Here is a 10,205-nt window from a genome sequence, read left to right as displayed (position 1 = left end):
CTGTTGGTTCAGTGGAGGCTGCGGCAGAACAAGCCACTGGACAGTTGTGATGACGCTGAAGATGCTCTGGGGGCGCTGCCTGACTGTCAGACACCGAAGGAGAGTGGGAGGGTGGTCAGGTGACCTGACAGTGACCCACTTGGAAGCAGATGAATCAAATGGACTCACTGAGAGCCAAGAGCCATCAGCTCCCCCTGACACGTCATGAGGAGAGAGGTCCAGGCTGGAGCTGTTCACAGGCCATTCATTCATTCTGGCTGACTGCTGCGTCACAAGCACAGACACAAGGCGGTTGGAAACCCACTGCAGAAGTGCTGCTGTGCTTCCCTGTCCTCAGTCGCACACTCTTCCTTTCAGGTGACAGCAATCAGAGTCGGGCGTGAAACGTCACCTGCCAAAGTAACAACAATGGGAATGAAGCGAGTCAAGTCCGGACACAGGACACCGCACCCACACACACATCACTGACACATTACACTCCACATCGCCGACAAGATACAGCACTGACAACACGCTGGACACACAACACACACGCCACATTGGAAACTCAAGCAATAAATGACAGGGATGTTTGACAGAGACCAGACGCTGCAACTGTCCCTCTCTGGCATCCGCGCAGTGATGAGGGCGAGCAAGTGAACACAACAGGAAGTCAGATAAGAGGATGACACATCCATTACTCATTGAGAGAAACACTCACGATATGATACATGCAACAAAAATACACCTGAAAAACAAAATCAATCAGGCCTATGACAATAAAAGAATCCGTTGTGCACGAGACTCGATGGTTTAAAGGAACAGCAAGTGCGCCATGTTCTCCTCCACGCAGGTGAAAACCGGACATGACGTGGCGCAGCTTCGTCACATGAATGTAGCACAAATCCATCATGAAGCGCATCCTTCATATGAGCACGGAATGGATGCAGCTGTAGAGGTCCTGGTTACCTCATGTAACCGCAGTTCTATGAATGTGTGCGGAGCCCTCTAACGGCCTGAGACTTCTGCCCAGGAAGGCAGCGCCTAGAGTGTATGACACCCCTCATCTTCCGCTGCTCAGCCTCTTTGGAACTCAGCCGCCGAAGACAGGCCTGCTGGCCAGCCACGTACAGGGCTCCGCACATATTCGTAGAACTGATCTACGGTGTCAGGATGCAGGAGATCCAGCAGAGCCTGGGCAGGACGCTGCAGCTCGGAGTGACGCCATCTTGGCTGACGCAAACCCGCGGCGCTCTCCCAGCGTCTCGCAGATAACTGTAGCGCTGGGGGTTGAAGCATGAACTTAAGTTCCCCAAAGCTTTCAGTGGGATTGTCATCAACAACATAAGACATAGATGGGGCCAATGCTATAATGGTGTTTGAGAAGACGTGGATACGATGGCCACACACACACAGCAACATTGGATCTCAATGATTTTTGTTCAAAAATAGATTCTTTCTTCGACTGTTTCTTTGACAGAATTTCTATGTCTGTAGTAGGGCTGGGTATCGATTCTAATTTCAAGAATCGATTCGATTCCGATTCTCATGACTTAGAATCGATTATCACGATTCGATTCGATCCGATCTCGATTCAGGTTAGTATTTAAACCATTTTCTGAGCTGTTGGCATGATCACATGACAAGTTACACAACGTATTAATACTAGTATCATATTGACATTCAACAGGAAAAGAATGAAGGATTGATAGTAAATGATAATAAAGATCCAGATGTGACTGCTCATGGGACTGGTGCATTATTAGAAATATGACATTAAAAATTCACCCAAAAGATGCTGCCGTTTAATACTAATGCATTTTTATTTTATTACCAAAATGAAAAAAAGATATTCTCAGCCACTGAAAATGTAAACAGAGTGCTGGTTACTGACTTCACAGCAACCTGACGGTCATTGCTCAGTATGTGAACAGTTCTATGTGGTCTGTAGTACGTGTGAGAAGAGGTCCCACTCCTCATCAATATAGTGAGTTGTCAGACTTGCGTAAGATTGCGCAGATGTCCACGCATCACTTGTGATGCCCACCCTGACTGCTGACTGAAGCTTACTTTTCACCTTTTCTTTGACTGACTGCTGCATGTTTGGGATAACAGACGTTTGCGAGCAAATGAAGCCCGCAATCGCTTCAGTTATTTTGACAGAGCGTGCAGAATTACCCGCTAGTGGTAAAGTTCGCTCGAGTTTCATTTGTTGTGGCCCGGTGGATGGCTTGGACAGGAGCGCTGGGTGATGTCGCGTCACGTGACTCGTGAGGTGGGTCGTATTTCCGCAATACTGCAACACTTCCAGTACCTCCATTAGGCATAACATGCTAATTGCTATACTTTTGTCGAGCGCATTTTTGGTTTGGTCGCGTCTGAACGTTGCTCGTGTTGCCACTGTGAGGAGGCATGTTGTTTTGACTTTGGTGTCCAAGGTGTGCGCATGCGCACTTCACCCGGGGAATATGTTAAAACGTAAATTAATTAATCCGATCTTTGGACCTACGAATCGATCTTATGGAATTGATGTACGAATCGATTCAGAATCGGAAAATCGATTTTTTAAACACAGCACTAAATAATAATCACAATAAATGTTTGACTAAATTAAAAAAATATATATATATATGATAAAATAACATTTAAACAGTCTTTATTTCCCCCTTCTCAGTCTCAATGTTTATTAATTATTAACAACAACAATAATAATTATGAGTGAGTGAGTACAATAATAAATACTACTATTACTACTACTACTACTACTAATAATAATAATAATAGTAATAATGTGTTTTTATTGTGGCGATTTTTTTATCAACCATTTCCATTTTTACATTAAATGTATCCAATGATATCTGAACAGTGAATTCAAATTGCTTAACATCATCAAACTTTGTTTTACTCCAGATTTATCCTTTTTTTGTTGTTGTATTTTCAAGGTTTTTTTTTTTATACAGGAGTTGTGGTAAGTGAAAATAAAGCTCGAGACTGAGATCAGAGCATCAGTTTTATGTTCCACATGTTTGGCCAGACAGTGTAGATTCGACACTGAAGGTGCAGCAGGTGAGATGGTTTTGGCCTCACTGACCTCCATGATGCATCACCTGGACACGGCTTCAACCTGGTTCTGACCCGGTCTGTCACTAGAGCTGTGGGAACACAGGAAGATGTTCCATACTCAGGACTGTTTTTGCTCCTGCGGGGAACAAAAATGAGCTTCTCTTGATGAAACCCTCTGGAGTCAGCCCGGGTCTGGACCCTCAGTGTTCTGGTCCGATGGCAACCTTGGTCTCCAACTGAGCAGAGAAAGGCGCCGCAGCAGGACGTGAAGCTGTGAGGGACGTGGGAGGGAACTCTGTTCTTCAGCCTCCAGGACGGAAGGAGAGCGACTTCGCTGCAGTGGAGGCCACTGGCTTCAGAGGGCAGCAGATGATGGACCTCACCGTGGTCCACAGCTGGAGCAGAGAGGGCGCTCCAGAGGAAGGTGGGCAGCTGGGATCCAGAGGCGAGAAGCTACTTGGAGGTCCATCCTGAGAAGGAGAGGAAGAGGAGGGCAGCTCCAGAGCAGGAGGAGAGGCAGAGGAGGCTGGTGGCTGGACTTCACCTGCAGGACCTGTCAGCACCCGGGAGAGTGATGGCCACGCCCCTCCCTGGAGGCTCGACCTCTCGCTCTGCCAAGGTCACTCCACCAGTCACCGAATTAAAGCCCATTGAAGATCTGCTTCCAGAGCTGCTCCTCAGGCCGGAGCACCTGGAAGACCCGGGAGTGGAGAAGCAGACGGGACACGCCCCCTGGACCACAGCAGCACCTCAGACCTCTGAAACTGTGGCTCAACCTGAGGCTGAGGAGCCAACGGCAGCCCAGCGCTCCAACCACTCGGTCGGTCGACCTTCCTCAACCGGAGCAGAAGACGGGAGTCAGAGGCAGAAGGTCCAGGTCAGCAGGCCCCAGACGGACCACAGCATCCAGCGGACCACAGAGGCCCCTTTCCCCTTCTTCTCAGACGACGACTGCCCCCCCGACTGCTCCTGCTGCGGACGGTAAGACGGGATGTTGCTCCTGCACCTCACTCTGCTCACATGAACCCTCCGTCCTGGATCCACCAGGGTAGAAAAGAACTCCATGATCTCACGGTGTGTGAGCCACAAACTGCATGCTGAAATTCCCACCGCTGTCTCAGACACTGAAAGCACCATCACTCACGTTTCATCCTTGACGCTGAATGATTTAAGGTTTTTTTTCTTCAGATTCATTTTTTTTGTGCTGGTAACTTAAAGTAAGATTTAATGCTGTTGTAGATAAACATCTACAACAGCATTAAATCTTAGTTTTAGTTTTGATTTTTTTTGTTGTTGTTGATGTTTTTTCAGATTTTAAACTTTTCTACATTTACATATTTATTTACATTTAAATATGAATTTATTTTCAGATTTAAAGTTTCTTTGAAAATAAAACTTGTAAATAAAACTAAAATAAAACTAAAACCTGTAGCTCTCTTTTTGTTTACTATTTTGTAAAATTCAAACCTGATACGGGAGTTCCGGGACGGCGTCTTCGGGGGGGTTTCCCAGCTGGTCTTGCTGGACCTGAGCTCCAACAGGCTGACCAACAAAGGTCTGCCAAGGGAGGCGCTCCTCAACGCCACCCACCTGGAGAGCCTGAACCTGGAGGGAAACCTCATCTGGTCCGTGGGCAGAAGGTCTCTCAGCCGCCTGACGCAGCTGGAGCACTTGAGTCTTTCGAGGAACAGGATGGTGAAGGTTGCGCCGGGCGCCTTCAGGTCTCTCTCCGCCCTGCATCAGCTGGAGCTGTGCCACAACCACCTGCGGCAGGTTCCTCGGCAGCTGCCTCCCGGCCTGCGCTCACTGGCGCTCACCCACAACCGGATCCACAGCGTGTCCCCCGACGCCTTCTGCTGGGGCCAGGTGGCTCTGAGCGGCCTGCTCCAGGTCCGGCTGGAGCACAACCTCAGCCACATGGGCCGGCTGGACTCCCGGGCCTTCAGGTGCTTGAGGGGCCCGCAGATCCTGCGCTTCTACTGAACTCTGGACCACAGAGCCGGGATGGGCGCCCCCTGCTGAGCTCTGAGAATGAAGTTCTGCCAGGTCCCTGTGACAGGTTCACATGTGATTTGACTGACTTGCTCTGCTTTTCTTGAAACATTGATGTGGCCCTTCACATATTTATGCATTTTCATGTGACTCAAACACGTCTGGACACAGTATCTGCTGTTTGTTTACAACTGTCACATGAGAGTATGAAGAGGATTGAAGTCAAAGCTTTTGTCTCACAAATGTTTCTTCCATGTCAATAAAATAACTGCAACAAAAGACAAATGCTGGTTTGATCATGACTGAAAAAAAAGATTATATTTAGACATAAAAATACAGGAAACCTTATTTAATAAAAAAACATTTTTTTCTCTCCATTTGAAACTTCTTTTCTGTTTTCCTTTGTCTATATTTTTTAGATTTAAAACTAAAATCCATGACTCATTCAATTCCACTTCACATTTTTCCGCTTTCAAAACATTATTATTATGCATTTATTTCCAATTTCAAACACTAGGACTCAAAGCCTTTTCAGACTCAGAACTCTTGACCCTGTTGTACCTCCATCCATCAGGCCGGTGAGCCGAACGTCTTCAGTATATTTGACTTTCTTGACGTAACAACAGGAGACACTCCCGCCATTGATTGCTCGTCTATTCCTTCATTGCTTTTATTCAAACCAAATTTTTGTGCCGGATGAGTCGAGTCAAGTCACAATATTCAGTTCCAGCCAAAAGAGGGCGCTCAACAACCACTCCGTGTGAATGAACAAAAACACCCGGAATATTGATTATTATTATTATTATTATTATTATTATAGCAACAAACAAAGCACAAATAGACTTTCTAGTGTAATGTACAAAATCCATAGTCAGCCACATAGCTTGAAATGGAATTAAGTAAAACCAAATAGAATTCACCAATGCACGAGAGGGGAGGGGGACAGGGATGGACACATTCAAATGAACCTGTTCAGGCATCTGCCAACTGCTTTTATTGCTACAGCTGATTTTCGAGAGCTGAGAAAAGAATAACTGTGGTGACGTAAAACACAGCTGAAACATGGAAGAACTGTATCGCCAACATTTGCCATTTTAAAACAACATGACATCAAAGACATTTAAGACATAAAAACGTGAATTATTCACCCACTTCACTTCAACAGTTCAAGATTCAGATTGGGGGAAACATAACCCAATAATGACTAATAACACGCTTATTTACTGTTATTACGGGGTAATTATGGTGTTGTTTCGAGTGACCTCTCGCTGACTCTCCCAAGGTCAAATCCAGTCAGTCTTCGCAGGACACTAGCCAATGCTCTGTAATGATGATGTACAGGTCAGTACGCTGCGAACGGACATAAGGAGCTGAATCAGGCTGATAAATGTTCCCTGTCAAGAACCTTTATTAGACCTTTATTATTGTGTGTCCTGCCGGTTGTCGTGATTTTTTTACTTTCTTCTGCACATTGACGACGGTGACTCCTCCCCTCACCTTCACCTTCTTCTGCCACTTATCCGGGGTCGGGTCGTGGAGGCAGCATTCAGAGCAGGGAAGCCCAAACTTCCCGGTCCACACAAACCTCCTCCAGCTCCTCCCAGGGGATCCCGAGGTGTTCCCAGGCCAGACCGGAGACATCATCTCTCCAGCCAGTCCTGGGTCTTCCCCGGGGTCTCCTCCCGGGAGGACATGCCCGGAACACCTCCCCAGGGAGGCGTCCAGGGGGCATCCGGATCAGATGCCCGAGCCACCTCAGCTGGTTCCTCTCCATGTGGAGGAGCAGCAGCTCCACCCCGAGCTCCTCCCGGATGACCCAACTCTCTAAGGGTGACGCCCAGCCACCCTGCGGAGGAAACTCATCTCAGCCGCTCTCATCCTGTCGGTCATGACCGAAAGCTGGTGACCACAGGTGAGAGTGGGAACGTAGATCCATCGGTAAATCGAGAGCTTCGTCTTGTGACTCAGCTCCCTCTTCACCACGACGGTCCGATACAGCGACCGCATCACTGGTGCCGCTGCACCAACCCGTTTATCAATCTCACGCTGCCCTTTTCCCTCACTCGAGAACAAGACCCCGAGATACTTAAACTCCACCACTTGAGGCAAGAACTCTCCACCGACCCAGAGAGAGCAAACCACCTTGTTCCGGTCGAGAACCATGGCCTCAGACTTGGAGGTGCTGATCCTCACGCCGGCCGCTTCACACTCAGCTGCAGCGACTTGAAAGCCGCCCAGATCAAATGACTAACAAGATCAGCTGCGAGCCAGGATACAAGCCAAAGAAGAAGAAGAAGTGTTTTCAGAAGTGTTTTTATTGGGGAGGAGGCTTCCACAGGCTGAGTCAGCCCCGTCTTCTCAGCGGGTCAGCTGACCTTAAGTGTACCACCGGTGAAAGCCAGACCATTCAAAGCTTCAGAAACAAATCCAAACCAAGTCCCAGAGTCACGTGACCTCGCTCAGAATCAAACACGGACGCCCATTCACCTGAGGGAGCAGCACCTGTCTTCAGAGGATGGAGCCGTAATGTCATGGAGAGCGTCTCCACCAAGTCGGTCGTGGCTTCTCCTCCGCCCCGCCTGACCAGCCAAGGCTACACATGACAGCAGCAAGCGTGTAGAGTCACGGTGCCTTTCATGAACAGGCCGTAACAAGGTGGAGACAGAGACACACTGTGGACTCACACTGCTGTAACCCGCTGGGATCAAGCTACAGTCGCAGTGAGGAGACCAGACGAGCGGTTGTCGCCATGTGAGGCCTGATATTTCGGCTTCAGCAGTTTTGATTGTCATGTTTTTGCAGTCCTTTTCTTCCAGAACAGGAAAAACGAACTCCCGTTCCACTCCTCAGTGCGCACCTTAACCACGCCCCCCCCCCCCCCCAGTATGAAACTCTCCCTGTTCAGGACAAGACTGGCCGGAGTTACTTCAAGTAACGACGCCATGTTCTCCGTGTCACATTGTTTGGACTCAATCATAACAAACCGAGGAGCGGCCGTGTTGGAGGCATTCCTGGCTAAACACGGGGCTGGATGAAAGTCACCGCTGCGGTGAAGGAGTGTCCGACACCACGGAAACGCTCCTGGTCACCCGTGTCACCTGAGTCGCACCCCTCACCTTTGACCCTCAAAGCCACCAGAGAAACAACCTGATCTTTTGTGGCCTGTTGTGACCTTCCGCACTTCATGCGCGAGTCCCAGCTGAGGCCATGGAAGCGTGAAGTTTGGGTCCCGGACCTTCTCAGATCCGGCGGACCTCTGAGCGCGTCCCAGAAGTCACGTGACTCCTTCAAAACGCCTGACCTTTCCCTCAAAATCCGGACCGGAACCAGAGACGGTTCTGGATCCAGCCCAACCCGCGGATCTTGTTTTCATGAAGTCATTCTCTCGGTGTAGTTTGGGGTTGATCACGTCCCACGTCGACTGGACGGAGAGTTTCCTGGAGCTCGTGCGTGTGTGTGAGTGTGAGTGAGTGAGTCACACAGACAGAGAGTGTGTCAGAAGCATGTCACGTTTATTGAAGCTGATCAAGAGCACACTTTCCTCATCAGAGAGGTCAAAGGTCAGCGGTTATTTACAAGCATCGCGGCGGCTCAGACCGGAGTCTCCTCCTGCGCGTCTGACTCTGGAGACAGCTGGGACATCTCCATCTCCTCCACAGCTGCTGGGAGCTGCTCTCTCCTCCTGCCCCTCCACACCAGCACCCCCACCACCCCCCCCACACACAGCATCAGCACCAGCACCACAGCACTGAGCAGCACGGACCTCAGCAGGAGGTGATCCACCTCTGGCTCTCTCAGCCTCACCAGGGTCTCAGACATGAACACACAGAGAGGGCGTCTCCTAACCACACACCAGACCTGTCCACTGTCCTGCAGAGAGACGTTCCTCATCACCAGGCTTCTGTCGGAGAGATGCACGTTGTCTGGTCGATGATGCTCCTGAACATGAGAGACCTGTCCTCCGGTTCTGTTGGACCTCATGAACCAGTAAACCACATCAGTCTGACTCCTGTTCCCACAGTGGAGAGTGAGCTCCTCCCCCTCAGTGAAGAGCTGCACAGCAGGAGGCTCAGGCTCAGGACACACAAACAGGTGATAATACTCACGACCAGCATCACTGAGGTGACAGGTGTATACACCTGAGTGGCCCAGTGTCAGAGATGGAAACATCAGAGTGGAGTTGAGACTCTCTTTCTCAGACCTCAGTGAATTATACATCCTCCAGCTGTGTGTTTGGTCCCTGCTGCCGTCAGAACAGTTCAGCTCCAGACTCTCTCCCACCCAGCGCAGGATATAGTGTCCTGAGACTGTAACAGTGAAACGACTGTGAAGGTGGCACCTGAGCTGCTGCTTCTCCAGACAGAAGTAGGTGATGGCGTAACCAACACGTCTGTCAGCAGTGACCAGGAGGGAAGCTTTGTTCTGCAGCAGCTGGAGTTGGTGCCCGTGAGGTGTTCTGTCCTCTACTGAGACTAATCCATGGTGTGTCCAATAGGCCCACTGAACACTCTGGTTTGGTCCCACCTCGTCACAGCTCAGCTCCACTGTCTCTCCAGCAGTCAGGAACACAGTCTTACGACGTATCATCTTCTGGTCGTCACACACGAGGAGCGTGGAGTTCCTGTCCAGGGTCACCCTGCCCCGAGTCCAGCACTGCACCTGGTACTGACCCGAGTGGGAAGCATTCACAGGGTGTATCTCATAATAGGAGGCTGAAGAGTTGAACAGGAGCTGCGTCCCCTCAGTGGTCCATCTGGAGACGGAGCAGAAGTCAGCGGTGTCGTCCAGGAGGAAGTGATGTGCCCTCCCTGCTTCTTTGATGACCTGAGCCTGGATGTTGGAGCAGAGCAGCAGCAGCAGCAGCAGTGCAGCCATGGTGTCGTCTGTGAGACACTCTGCTGCGACGGCTGCTTCATCCTCTCTATCTCAACACCATCAGCAGGACGTGACGAGAGGAACACTTCCTGTTCGCTTGATCAGGTGTGAAGAGCGGAGGCAGCACCGCAGCATCAGACCAACACACGGACTCTTTATTCACATGTCTCACATTCATGGAGGTGAAGCTGCTGACTTGCAAGTCCAGTCGCACATCTGTGCATCAAACTACACATTTGCAGACTCCAAGATTTTAACCAAAATAATGACGGCTTTTGCAATGAATGAATCACATT

This window comes from Synchiropus splendidus, chromosome 4 (assembly GCF_027744825.2).
Source record: "Synchiropus splendidus isolate RoL2022-P1 chromosome 4, RoL_Sspl_1.0, whole genome shotgun sequence".
Classification (NCBI taxonomy): domain Eukaryota; kingdom Metazoa; phylum Chordata; class Actinopteri; order Syngnathiformes; family Callionymidae; genus Synchiropus; species Synchiropus splendidus.
This window is presented reverse-complemented; position numbering follows the sequence as displayed.